The 14,136-nt window shown below is 52.1% G+C and overlaps 1 long non-coding RNA gene across 7 annotated transcripts; it reads right to left on the minus strand.

Moving 5' to 3' along the window:
* Positions 1 to 6,495: 6,495 nt before the first annotated feature.
* Positions 6,496 to 13,528, minus strand: LOC139356281 (uncharacterized). 7 transcript variants are annotated; one of them, XR_011607859.1, is made up of 6 exons: positions 13,327 to 13,528; positions 9,836 to 10,005; positions 8,663 to 8,942; positions 8,424 to 8,550; positions 7,387 to 7,704; positions 6,497 to 7,269 (listed from the first exon to the last, which is right to left on the minus strand). It is a non-coding gene; the product is annotated as an uncharacterized lncRNA (long non-coding RNA). The 7 variants fall into 7 exon arrangements; XR_011607861.1 differs by having other exon boundaries at positions 6,496 to 7,269; positions 8,424 to 8,942; positions 13,374 to 13,528; XR_011607860.1 differs by having other exon boundaries at positions 6,496 to 7,269; positions 8,424 to 8,942; positions 9,836 to 9,981.
* Positions 13,529 to 14,136: the final 608 nt, after the last annotated feature.

A 14,136-nucleotide genomic window follows, 5' to 3' on the forward strand; every position in this document is an offset into this window, starting at 1 on the left:
AGCTCCCGGAGCATGCAGACAGAGCCGGCCTCCATCTCAGTGGCACCTCCACCCTTGTGTGCCCTGTAGGTCCCCGATGTTGTGACTGGTTTTGATCCCATGTTTTGACGTAGCCATGTGGATGTGGAGAGACTTTGACTCAGGCTAAAAACCACACATTCTGTTTTCAGCTCTTTTTTTATAGTTACCAAGGAAGGTGTTGAAACGACCACCACCAACTTCCTCTATCCATCACCTGTACAGCAGCAGTCACCAGGTCCCACTCTTAGGGTGGGACTGGCAATCGTGTGAGAATCAAATGGCAAATGAAATTTTTTTAAAAAGGAGGGAGGGGGCAGGGATGGTGGAGAGTCAAGGAGGGGACAGGGACATTCGTTGGACACATTACCCGGACATAAAGAGCAACAATTTTCATTTTGAATTGGGTACTGGAGTGCAGCCAAATCAAAATGTTCCCCCATCAAAACACCCACCTCTGTGCCTTCCAGGAGACTCACCCTCTAGATTGCAGGCCAGTCTATTGCCTAGTAACCCAGGCACAAAGAAGAGAGGCTTCTTACTAATCCTAGGAGGTGGTTATACTAGTATCACTCCCATTTTACAGATAGAAAGTTGAGGCTCAGAGAGTAGCAGGAACTGCTCAGGATGGCCCGCTGTGCTGGAGGTGGAGGAGATCCAAACTGAAGTTTTTGGATTCCTGGCCCAGGGCATTGCCAGCAGGGGCATCTTCTGGTTTCCCAGGGCAGGGACAGCAATGGCACATGGGGAGAGATGGGGAGCTGGCATCAGTGGAGACAAAGAATGCAGAGAGCCAGAGAAAGTGAAGGAGGCAGCCCCTTGATCTACTCAGTGGCAAATGTGCCCAGATCACCTCCTCCAGCAGGCAGAGCCATCGGGGATGGTGGACAGCCCGCATCTGGCCAGGGGAACATGCACTGGTGACCATAAAGGCAGCTACGGAACCGGAAATCTACCCCAACCGCGCATGTTAAACAACTGGCCCATCCAGCTGTCCATTTGTCAAGGTAATCGTGCTCCTTCTGCCCATCAGACAGATTTATTAGGAGCAGCAGCAGGAGCCCATCGGAGCCCAGTCACAGCACCCCCCATCAATCGCAACACAGGGCGGGCGAGAGACAGAATATATGTAAGGTCATTTGGAGATGGAAAAAAATCATTCACAGCATTCCCGAAATAGCCGATCTCCGCTTTGCAGCAATTGCCACCTTCTTGGCCCTAAATCAAATTCTGCTGCGAGAAGCAAACTCAATCTTCTCTCTCCCAAGTTTTGCTTTGTATGAGATCGGCAGTAAATTGGGGTGTGGACAGAAAAAAGGCACCAAAGGTCGCTGGAATCTGGACATGACTGTGCAGCCCTGAGGGCACAGGAAGACAAAGGAAATGAGAGGTGAGAAGAGCACCTGGGTGGGAACAGGGCTGGTGGTGACAGAAGGGTCAGGAGGCCTGGCTCTCTCTAGGATGACAAGTGCAGCGCTGAGTCAGTCCTGAGTGGACACATGAACCCACCAGCAAACCAAACCAACTCCTGACTTCATGAATCTTTCATTCTAGTTAAAGAAAAGACACTCTTGCTGCCTTGTTATATGTAAACAATGAGAGCCCTCGCACTCATGGTGACTGTTTGTGATGATCACAGCCTGGGGCGCGTTTAAACCCTCCAGGGTGTCAGGAGAGTGCCTGAGATGAAGAGGCTTTTAAACTCCTCCCACAAAGGTTGCCATTTCTCTACGCTCCACCTTTCCAGCGCTTCTCTGTTCACCTAGTCCCAAGGTTTCTCACCCGGGCACTAATGACATTCGGGGCTAGATAATTCTTTGCTATGGGGAGCTGTCCTGTGTAGGGTAGGATGTTTAGCAGTGTCCCTGGCCTCTATCCACTAAATGCTGGCAGCATCCAGCAGTTGTGACAATGAAAAATGTCATGAGACATTGCCAAATGTCCTCTGAGGAGCAAAACTACCCCCACTGAGAACCACCTCTGCCAGGGGCTCAAACATCTGAGAGAGACCCCTCTCTCTGCAGCCCCAGGCCTCTCTGCTAAGCTCCTACTCATCCCACACGGCCATCTGCCTGCCAGATATTGCCCCCTAGACGGCACCTCAAATGCAGTAAGCCCCATCCATGGTCCCCCCTGCAAACCCCTCCAGGGCACCTTCTCTGACCATGAAACTCGTCTGTGGCAATGGATTCTATCTTTGCCACTTCTTGCCTGGGCAACCCAAAACACAATATATGCAGGTATCTCATCTTAAAAATAACAATAGCAGTAATAATCACCTCCTAGGGCTACAGCAGGAACAAAATCATATTATATAGAAAAAGGTATCTCTGAGATCATTTGTCTGCCGTATGATGAGAGTTTAATAAATGCTTATATAAAAATCTTAAAATAATTAAGTAATCCACATAAAGAGGTTAAAACATGGCCGTGAGACATAAGCCAATGAAATACTGCATTTCAGTATGAGAGATGTCACAGTCACTTGCTGACATATAGATAGTTCAGTAAAAGAATCAATGAACGGATGAGTGGGTGATCAGAAGCAGTCCCTGATTTCCAGGAAGTGGCGACATTTGCCAGAGAGTGCCTTTCATGTGCCGAACCCACATGGCCCTCCTTGGCATCTGTCTGCTGTCCACCGCAGGTGAACTTGTGCATAGCAGGTGCTCAGTGAGGCCTTATTGGTTAAACACCAACAAAGAACGCTAATTTTTCTCACATCTATCTGAGAAGGGAGAAGGCGAAAAAGGAGGGAATGTATGTAGGAGTTAAGTGAGAACAGACTTCGAAAGGACCAGACTCCAGGAAATCCTATCCGTCTGCCTGACAGGGGCACTGGAGTCACCAGAGCTTCCGGGCGCAGCAACACTGCTCTCCAGGGACAGTTGGATCTACATGTTTTGCCACTGCCAAGGAACGTGATGGGTGGAATAGAAACCAGCCTACAATTCTGAGATGTGTTCAGCTCCTTTTACGAAACAAGAATTGTGGTATAACCAACATTGTCCAAAGTAGAAATCCGTAGCTGAGATGGGGACCCTACAGAAAACAACACAGCCCTCCTTGAGGGCACAGCCCAGCAAGAACATTTACTATCATGTAATTTTCCTGGCTGTGTACTTGCTGGAATGGGGTTTAGCCACTCTGGTTTCAAGTCTCTCCCGATAGCCTTCCCTTTGCTGAGTAATTGTAGGCGAGTCCCTTCTCCTCCCTAGGCTATAGCGAGTTACCTTATCTTTAACATGAGTGCTTGGCCTAGATGATTTCAAAATCCTTCCCAGCAATAACATCCTATAGGTTGAATCATCAGCCTGAGGTTTAGTCCCAGGCAGTGGTATGTGGGAGAGAGCATGCTCGTGTGTGTGTGTGTGTGTGTGTGTGTGTGTGTGTGTGTGTGTATTTGCAGTGTCCTTTAACTTGATTGATAGTGTCTCATATCAGATGCCAACAATAAATGCCGACGGTAGAGACTTCACTTCTAGCATCCACTGACTTTAAAACGGGTAAGGACTCTGGGAAAAGCATGACGCCTCGAACATGCATAAATACGCCTGGCAAGCTTTGGAGCCCCTAAGGCCTTTTTTTTTTTTTCTTTCTGGCAGATATGCTAAACGTGTGCACATAATTGTGTGACAAATATTGCATACAGCTTTGCTTTACAAAAGTCAGGTGTCTCATTTACCCAGGAAAGCTGCTGTGTCTCTAATAAACGAGGCCGCAAGACCAACACTTCTTTTCTGAGTAATTATCTTCTGAAGGCTGCATGGACAGACGATAAGAAAATCAAATTATTCTGAGACAGCAAAAAGGAAAGTAGAGCTAAATACACACAAATATGGCCACTAGAATTACAAGGGAAGTCCTTCTGGGGCGGTGGCCTCTTTGATACTAGGTAAATAACAGGAAAATCTGAAAACCCATTGTTCTCCCCATCCTACTGTTTTTAGGTTTGCTGCTGCCTTATCACTATTAAGGGATTTATTAAATGTAAATCTTAAAAGAGGCTCTACAAGACTTATATCTAAATATTCTCCTATTTCTGTCATTCTTCAGTTGTGTCTGTGTTCTACCCATTCCCACAGTAACCCACCTAAGAAATAAATAAGTAAAATGCTGTCATTCCCTTTCTGAAAAATCCCCAGTGACCCTTAGCAGATTGAAGTCCAAATCCCTGAGTGGGGTCTTCAAGGCTCTGCAGGGTCCTCGACTTGCCCCCGCTTTGCTGTCAATCTCCCTTGCACCTTTGCTCCAGGGATGCCGTCGTCTCACCTGAAGGCACACGGAAACTCTCAGCCTCTCCCTCACCCAAGCCTTCGTTCATGCTGGTTCCTTTACCAGATTGGCCTTGCAGGCCTTTATTTGCCTAAGAAACTTCCACTCCTCTTTAAGACCTTGCTCAAATGTTGAATCCTCGGGAGAACTTTCCCAAATGTCCACCTTCTCTTCATCAGCAAATATTTGCTGTGGGTCCCCAGCCCCAGGTGTTCATCGCATAGAAATCAGCGGTGAGGGAGACACACTGAGAGACTGGAAACCAGAAGATGTTACCAAGGAGGCACCAGTCTCCCAGGGCGCAGACCCTGAGTGCAGTACATGGCACACGGAGGGCGTTCTTAAGCGTCGGTGGAATAAACGCTCCAGGGATGGATGAGTAATCAGCCTGGGACACTGGGAAGCTGTGGGGCCCTCCCAGGAGCCATCAGAAGCAGCCGCAGGTGGGGTCCTCTGCAATGCCACAAGGAATGCCACCCCAACCCGGGCAACTGGTCTGGCTGCTGGCACTGCCAAGGCCCAGGGGAGGATGGGCCCTGAACTGAAGCTGAGCGGGTCAGGGGCTGGCCAAGTGGGTGGAGGCAGAAAGAGCCTGAAGGAGGCATGCCGAGCCTCACCTTTGGGAGACAAGACGGGGCTCCCACACAGCCCCAGGAAGGGGGACCAGGAGGCCAGTCCACATCTCCTAAATGACCAGCAAAAGCTGGGTGGCTTGAAATACCCACTGAGCAGAGGCTCTTTGGCCTGGTTCCCCCGTGGCCGCTCTGGGTGCTGTGGCTTGAAATACCCACTGAGCAGAGGCTCTTTGGCCGGGTTCCCCCGCGGCCGCTCTGGGTGCTGTTGGCACGCAGAGAGCACTCAGGGTATACCAGGTGCATGGTCACGTGGGTTAGCAAGTAAATGAACAAACGCACAAATGAACCAGGCTGTCGGGAATGCAGCACTTGGCTTTTGGTGCTTCCCTCCATTTCCCTTTAAAAGAAAAGGCTCCAAGGACAGTAAGATGAGGGACAGGTGAGAGGGGGACTTTAAGAGACACACCAGAAGTCATCTTAGTTTTTCTTCCTTTAGGTCCATTAAGGAAAAAGACCCTCTCAGGGTCCTTTCTGACCCTCAGGAGTGGTGTCCCAGCCTAGAATCCCACAGCTACGCCATAAAGGAATGTCGCATGCTTGCAGGGGGCTGCATTTCCGCGGTTAAGAATATGACCTCTCCCACATCCCCCTCCAAGGTCCCATCGTCTGTCTCACCGTGACCCCACTAGCAAGCCTCTGGTGTGTGCCTTGGTTCATGAAATGCTGCTTCTGGTGGGAAAACGCCATTTTTAGATAGACAGATATCAGCAAAATATCCATGACCTAAACCCTGGCTCAGACTAAGGAAGACCCACAAGCTCCATTTCCTAGCACTGGGGCATCTCATTCCCCTATCCTATCCAAGCAGCTGGGGAAAGTTCTGCAGGGGAGTGTGCACACCAGCAGGCAAAAGATGGATTCAGGCAGAGAAGAGGTGAGGCAGAGAAGAGAGTTCAGGAAGAGAAGAGGTGAGGGATTAGGACCAGCCCAGACACCTGACAGAGAGAAAATCTGGCCCTTCCCTCCTGATAGGCAAAGAGAGCCCCACAGTGGCCACAGGATCTGCAGGGAGTCCACGGCACAAGGAGAAGAATTGGGGAAGAATAGAGAAAGCAGTGGGGGTAGACTGAGGATGACTGGGACCCCGGGCTGAGGAGGCCGACTGAATTTAACAGCCCCTGGGAGCCATGGAAGCTGCTGGAGCTGAGGAGGTGCATGGCACGAGCACCGGGTGGACTGCAGGGCAGAGCCTGGAGCAGAAAAGCAGCATGGAGTTGAGCCTGCACCCAAGGCTGGTGAACCCCAGCCTGCCTGGGTGAGTGCTGAATGCTCCAGGGAGACATCCTACAGATGTGGGACTCCATTGCATCTTTGGAGAGAGATCAGAAAGCAGCCCTTGTAAGCCCCTGCCTGGTCACAGAAGCAAGCAACGCAGTGGGGAGAACATTTGCTTAGGATGCACACAGTCCGGGCTGAAGCACCCCTGGTGTCACGCCAGACTCCTGACTGTGTGGAGGTAAGGGCAGGCTTGGGCCAAAGTCCCAGCATTGAGTCTAACAAAACGCCATGGCAGGGCCTTTATCAATGTTCGTGTAATGGAGAGCCTCCTCTACTTTCCTGAGCCTTGGTCCCTTCTCTTGTAAAAACCCCCATGTTAGGATGATATTTGCAATGCACTTAGAATATGGTAGGAGCTCCACAAGCGGTTTTGTGACTACTTATCTTTCACGGATAAGGAAAGTGATCAGTAGAAAAACTGTGAGAGCGAATGAGCAACTGATCAAAGGTCTAGAGCAATTTTAAAATTGTTGTATATCGTTACTTTCCAAAACTTGCCCATGTCAGTAATTTATTCTGGTGCATCCAGACCACCTGTGGTCAGTATTGAAATTGTCCTCAATAGAGGATTCGGTGGCGTTCCTGGAGTCACATGGCAGGTCAGAGGTGGACCAAACAACAGATGCCCTGCCTCCCAGCCCAAGACCTGCCCAAGACTTGACCACGTTGTCCCTGGTAAAGAGCGCAGTGACCCAGTGCTGCCGGGCTGTCTTCTCTCAGGCCAGTCCTCTGGGGAGTAAGGGATCTGGACAGGAAAGGCTGGAGGCCTGGCACGCAGGTGTGTCTCAGGGGGACTTTGTGCAGCGCTCAAAAGGATGGACCAGCTTGGCCTTGGCTGAGGTTGCTTCCCATTTCTAAGACAGTACAGTGGCCGCTGGTGATGCAAGGACCCTGTGGGCAGTGATGCTGCACTCTGAGTAGCTTCTGGAGCCAGTCGGAAATCTGGAGCGGGAGTTGGGGGCAGGTGCCTCCCTCCAGAGTGTCTGGTATAAGGTAGGGAGGGGTGGCACAACTCAGCCAGACACATTAGGGTTGAGAGGCAGTTTCCAAGTTCAGCCAGCACCTGGAGTGATAAGAAGGGAAACTGAGGCAGGCTCCCTGTCACACAGCTTGAGTCAATATAGCTGACCCCAGCCCTGCAGATTCTGAGCCCAAACTGCCCAACAAATTCCAAACCTGCCTGCTTGTGGGCAGAAGCTCCTGAGGGCTCCCTGCCCTGCTGGGCCTGCCGAGACTCTACATCTCCAGGAAAGGATGGCAGCGGCTGGGACAGGCCGGCACTTCAGAAAGCTGACCTGCCAAAGGAGCCACAGCTCATGCCTCACAGGCCTCACAAAGACCCACGAGCTCACCAGGCAGGGGCTGGGAGGGCGTGAAGTCAAATGCCACTGGTCTCTTTTGATATCATCCTTAAATTCAGCAAACTGTAACCACTGGGGGAAACCGGTAAAGACCACTCTGTGCTGTGCTCTCTTTGCAACTTCCTGTGCATCTAAAACTATTTCCAAATGAAAAAATACAAAAACATGACATTGGTTTCAAAACTGACCTCCTCAGCTCCCGATGCCGCCAACCTGGTGATCCTTCAACAACCCCGCCCAGCACCCAAGCAAAGCCCCTGATACAGTGAGGACCTTTTGAGAAGAAACTGCCCCCAGACTTTGCTCTTCTCCCTCCTTCCACCGCCTCTGCTCTGAGTCAGATTTGCATTTCCTTTCACCTCGCATTTGACCCCTTCCTAGTTAGCCCCCGACCTCCACGGTCTCTCTCTACAGTCCACACCCTACCTCGCCACGCCAGTGGAAGGCATCTCAACCTCAGCTCTGCTTCAAACCCTCCAAAGGGCCCCATTCCTTTTGGGATAAAGTCCAGCTCCTCAGCAAGCTCTTCAAAGTCCACCCTAATGTGACCTCAATCCACACATCTGTCCAGTTTCATCTCATCACACAAGCCCCACCTCGATAGAACCACAGACTTAGGTACCAGCCCCAACAGACCACCAGACAGTCCTCAAAAATGCTACCCACTTGTCCAGCCTCTCCTCCTCTGCCTAAGCTGTTCCATCCATCTGGTAGACCCTTCCCTGACCACCTCTGTTCGTTAAAATCCGCCTCTTCCTTCAGTACTTAGCTCAAATTTCTTTTCTACTGTGACCCCACCCAGGGGAAGCATGCCTTCCCATGGCTCCCAGGTGAAGAACAGGAGAAGGAGAAGCACCTCTGACCTCCTTGTCCATTGGGGTATGTGGCACACATTGGCTGGGCTCTCACTGGTGGGAGTGCCCTGGGGACGAGGACCAGACTTGGCTCATCATTGGCCCATCAGAGATGTTGGATGGATATTTCTGGAATGTATTTGTTGTTGAGGGAAACTCATTCCTCAGTGAAGAGAATCAACATTTGGGTCCCAGAAGAACTGTGCAGTTGTTTTGAAAAGAAGGAGTGGAAACTACTGACCTTCAAAGCAAATTTGAGCTGAGGGTGTGTCTGAAACAAAACACACAAAGGGAGATGGGGGCCAGGAGGGGACAGGAAGACCTTCCAGCTTTAGTGTCGCACCCAGGAGAACCTCTTCCGAGCCAGGAGGAGGTGGAGCTCGGGTGGGGTGGGAGTGCCCCTCCTTCCCTCCCCTTGCGGTCCTGCAGGATGCTGCTGATGTTCCATCGCCTCCCTCTCGGGTGGGTGTGGGGCTGGCTTCCTCTGAGCAGGTTCCCCTGCAAAGGAAGCCCTGGTGTCCCTGGAGGAAGACAGAAAGTTCGAGCGAGGCTGGATCCAGCCAGGACAGCAAAATGGTGCCCGCGGCTGCATGGCCACATCGATCCTGTGGGAGAGGGAGGAGAGCTGGCGGGGCCAGGCCTGCTGTGCTCAGCAGGTATCTCGTCTGCTCTCTCCTCGGCCACACCATGCAGCCTTGAGAGAGTCTGTTTGCAATTACCGCTTGTTTTGATTATTAGGTCAGAATATTCATCTCCAAGGGCTTATGATAAAAGGCCAGAGCAGGACGGTATTTCTCGTTCCAGACTAAATCTCCCAGTCTTTGTGTGTGCGTGTGTATTTTTCCCTTTTTCCTTGTTTTACCAATTTATTCAGTTTGATGGCTGCAAGAGGCAACCCCAGAGGCCGTGAAAGCAGTGACCTGGACCACAGGAGGGTAAGGAGCCCCACCCAGTGAGGAGGCCAGCATGGGGCGGGCTTTTGACTCATCCAGAAGGCAGCTGGCTGCTGGAAACAGAGGCTGGTGTCAGGAGAGTCGTAGAAGCCCAAGCCTGGGAGGAACTCTGGATGTCAACCATCCAACCTTAGCACATACTTTGTTACCTCTGCAGCATCTCCACCAAGTAGTTAGGCAATCTCTGCTCCCATTCCTCCAGGGACGGGGAACTCACTACCTCCTCAGACAAGCTGGTTCATTGGACATCAATTCCAGAAAGGAGAATGCATCCTTTCTTGTAAGAGTGGTGAGTCTTTGACCTCTAAGACCTCTCTAGGCAGTATGCCCTGTTTCTTCGACACACTGAGTTGGATATGTACCCAAGCCTCATGATCATCCTGAGTAAATGCAACCCTCCCCACGGGGTCTGAACACCCAGAGAAGCAGGATTCCCACCCCCCTCCTTCCAAACAGCCTGCCTCTCTCTCCACGGAGACATTGCTGCTTTTTGTCAGATCCAGGTCTGGAGCTGCCAAACTGAAGAAAACGTCCTCACAGGGTGCAGTGCGATGTGCGCCCCTTCCTCCTCCGGAGCCCTCTTCATCTGTACTCACTGCCCAGGCTCCTGAAAATGAGTTCTTCAGGAGTCCTCAGGATGAAGAGAAAAGGGGGAAGAAAAGAGAAAGGAAAATCACCGTGCTCTCAGCCTCAGAAGAGTCGATGTGGCTTTCTTTGCCTCAAAGGCATGGCGGCCTGACTTCTGGAGGAGGGGGAGACAGAGACAGAGGAGACAGATAGAAACAGAGAGACAAAGACAGATGGAAACAGACAGAGAGAGATCAGGGTCTCCTGTAGACCCCCTGAGCACTTACAAAGATCATTCTCATCCACATCGGTATCACAGCTACTTTGGGAAACAGACACCCATGTGATTTCTATCATGACCATTTTGCAACACTAAAGAAAAAGATGAGGCTGAAAAACACAGAGGCCACCAAGTGAATAAAGGTTGGCACTGGGAAATGAGACAGAGAGGTTCTTTGGGGCAGAGCCTTGTTGGCAGGCACATGGGCGGCCCACAGAGTGGCAAATTCGTTTTAGATGGCATGATAACATAAACAAAATTATTTCTTGTCCAAACCAGTTCTTTGGGATTGAAAGGGAATACTAGCTACGTTCACACAGGCCACGGGCACAACCAGGACCATCCTGGCTAACGGGGACATACGGCCCTGCTGCCACAGAGGCCTCCAGCTCCAGGTCTCCAAGCCAGTCTCTCCTGCTCTGCTGTGCCCACCCCAGAGAGTGATCCAAAGGCAACCCCCACCCGGAAGCAGCTCCGAGGACAGTGCAGAGACTTCCTTTCCGCTAGCGCCCACATTCTTCTAGCATGCAGATTGCTCTGTCCAGTTGCCCCCCAGACATCTCCTCCTGGATGGTCCATGGGCCCCATGAGTGAGGCTCCTCTAATGCAGACCTGCAAGGTGCCAGTACCATGTGGGCATCTGCTCTGCCCCACAATGTCTGTGAGGAGCCACAATAAAGGCCAGCTCTCAGCACAGACTCGCAGCCGAGAGCTCAGTCTTGTTCCTTGACCTCCCAGCAGCTCTGGCTGCATAGCTGCTCTCACGGTGTCCACCAGACCCCTGGGAGAACTGGAGATGGAGGTCCATCCCCATTCTCCTCTCTCCTTGCAGACTGATTTGGGGTTGGGCCTGCTCCTGACTTCTCTGAGCAGGCACCCCCTCCACCTCACCTTCATTTGACCAAGGCCTCAGTTTCCACCCTGCCTTGGACTAGGTTTAATCATGTTCACCCATGTTCACCACTGGCTAAACACAGACCGATGTGTCCAAACGGAACCCCAACCCCTCCCAGAACTCATCCTCCGTTTGGGATTCCTGATGTTGGTGAAAGGCCCCAACAGGTATCTGCTCACCGAGTGAGTCCTGTTGGTCCCAGAACCGCAGCTTATGTCCCTGCAATTTACTCGCCTGTCCTCCTGTTCCCTAGAAGAATGATCATACCCTTATCTAGGGGTCACCCTTGCCATTCTTTGACACTGTCTCTTTCCCATGCACTGTGCTTAGTGGGGGTGGCATGGGCCGTGTCAGCCATCGCTTGCTCAAGCCAAAGGCTGGATGAACAAATGACTATCACAAAGCCAACAGGGGCCCAATCTGGAAACTTGGCTGCATTCAATTCCAGTTGTTCCAAAAGATTGGATTGATTTAATAGGAATGCTTCCTAACGCGTGAACAATTATTATTGTTTTAAATTAGCAAGAATAAAATTCCACCATCTTTCTCCTGGAAGCTACTTCCAGAGAGGCCAAGCTGTAAATTCACAGCACCCACGAGGGGCTAGATAAACAGCCAACTGAGCGGCAAGGAAGCTCCGCAACCAAAAACATCTCCAATTCATAGTTTCCCTTACGGCCGAAGAGCCGGGAGGAATTCTTTTCCCTTCTCATTTTAAAAGGGAATCTTCTCATTTGTTCCTACCCTTCCTTCTGGCTTCATAAGAGACACCTGAGGTTGAGCGTGTTTGGCTAACAAAGAGGAACCCACGACATCTGTTAAGTGAGGCGGCTAGTGGTATTGTCGCAAGAGCCCGCAGCACTGTGTCATTGTGTCATTGTGCAGTTGTGTAGTATGTGCCGCCTCAGTCCCACCCTTCCCTTCCTTCCTGACATCACTGCTGTGACGTTTTTCCAGCCACAAGACCAGGCTTTGCTTCCCAGCCAACGAGGTGAGGCTCACTCCCAGCTCCACCCCATCCATTCCGTGAGCCTGGCCAGTCCTGGCCCCTCTCTGGGCCTCAGTTTCCCCATCTGCCCCATGAGCCCTGGCTGTGAAGGACTCAAATGATAGTGGCCCCTCTGTTTGTGAGACCATGTCAGAGAGTCGCCCCCTAAATTCTTAGCGCTCACTGGAAGAAACAGACCAAGTGCTGAGCAGCAGCCCCCGGCCAGACTGGTCAAACACATCCCAGGACCCCAGGGCAGAAGAAGCAAGTGGGACCATGTGATCCTGATGGCTCTGGAGGTGTGGAGCATGTTCTGTTGTGGCTCGGCCTTTGGTCATGGTAGCAAATTCCATCCTCACCAAGCACCTTCGCCCACTCCGGGTGTGCCTGAGCTCCATCCATCATTGATTCATCTATCAGATTGTGTTGGCTCCTTTCCACATTCCAGCACCTGAGCCTGATACGGATGCAGCAAGGATGAACAAGGCCCCCCTCTGGGTGTGAGGAGTAAGGGGGAGACACAGGAACATGACCAGGTCATGCGAATGCCCTGTGACAAGTAGTAGCCTGAGGCAGCTTCAAGGTGCTAGCAGGTAGAAAGGGTTCGTAACTGAGTCTGGACAAAGAAATCTCCGGCATGGAGTCAGCTGACCTGAGGCTTAGGTGGAGGCTAGGAGCTCCCAGCTGGAGAAGGAGCACCAATTCTTGGCAGAGGGACATGCACACACACCCCCACCGCCCCCCAGCTGCAGCTTCACTGGTCACTCCTGATCACATTTTTCCTCTGCAAACATTCCCAGCTCATAGACCCATCTCAGTGCCCTCACCTCCCCCACCACCCCAGCTCCCCTGCCCTGTCTTACCCCTCCTCCCCAACGGTCCTTGCTTGGGGTGGGGTAGTCGGGTTGCACATGTGTGTTTGAATATGCTGGCCAGCATTGCTTGTGGTCTCATAATTGAGTCTCCCCAGGAATGGAGAGACATGAGAACTGAGCTCCTGGAGCTGATGGACCAGAGAGGGGTGGGGCGGGGGAAAGAAGGACCCTAAGAACCAGCCAACTGTGGTGCAGCCCCCAGAGCTCTAGGAAACCAGACGGGAACAGGATTTCCCAAATCACGGAAGAGTCCAGGCAAGGCAAGAGCGCCCAGGGCTGCTGAGTGTCCTGTCGGTGGGAGAGAGGTTGGGCCCTGCCAGCCCTTGGCCTCTTCCTCTCCCACTTACCCTGCCCTGAAGGCCAGGACCATGGCTCACAAAGCCGTCATGCTGACCTGGCTGCCTCACCGTGGGAAGAAGTCCCCACTGCGCAGGGCCAGTCCGTGCTGCCTGAATCCTGTTGTCCTCGTCACCTGGCTCCAAGCTTACTGAAACAACAGCTGCTGCTGTCCTCACCCCTCCCCCAGCCCTGTCAGGCCCACCCTCTTCCATTGCCCAAAAGGCCACAGAGGCCACATCATAATGTAGAACAGAATTTTCCTGAACACTGGGGAGTACTGGGAAGCGACGACAGCACGGGGCAGAGTACGGCAGCAGGACACTGACACCTGGCTCCTCTCTCAGGCGTGGCATGTGGCCCAGGCCTTGTCCCCATATCAAGGCGTTGCCTCCATCCCCGCTTTTCTCTGGATCCCTGGAGCCCCAACCCCTCCTTCTTCTTGAACTTCTAGGGGAGAAACGCTAACTTCTGCAGAGAGGGGAGAAGGCGGGGGGGAGGAGGGAAGGGGAGAAAAGGGACCCTGGAAGCTCACACCCATGGATTTTATTTCACCAAATCTTCCCCCAGCAGCATACCTATGATGTCTATCTTACAGGTGAGGAGCTTGAGGCTCAAAGAGGAAGTGGTGGAGTCCGCTGTCTCCAGGACTTCATTCCTGGGATACATATTATCCCAGGGCTTCTGGACTCCAGGCTGCCCCATCACCCGCAGCCACAAGGGCCAGAAGCCTGGGAGTAGGGGTACCTCTGAGATCTGGGGCAGCAAGATCTGGGGTCCCGTGTCTCTACCCTTCCAGCTGGCTCCAGCTGGCCGTGACA

This window comes from Macaca nemestrina, chromosome 9, assembly GCF_043159975.1.
Source record: "Macaca nemestrina isolate mMacNem1 chromosome 9, mMacNem.hap1, whole genome shotgun sequence".
NCBI lineage: Eukaryota > Metazoa > Chordata > Mammalia > Primates > Cercopithecidae > Macaca > Macaca nemestrina.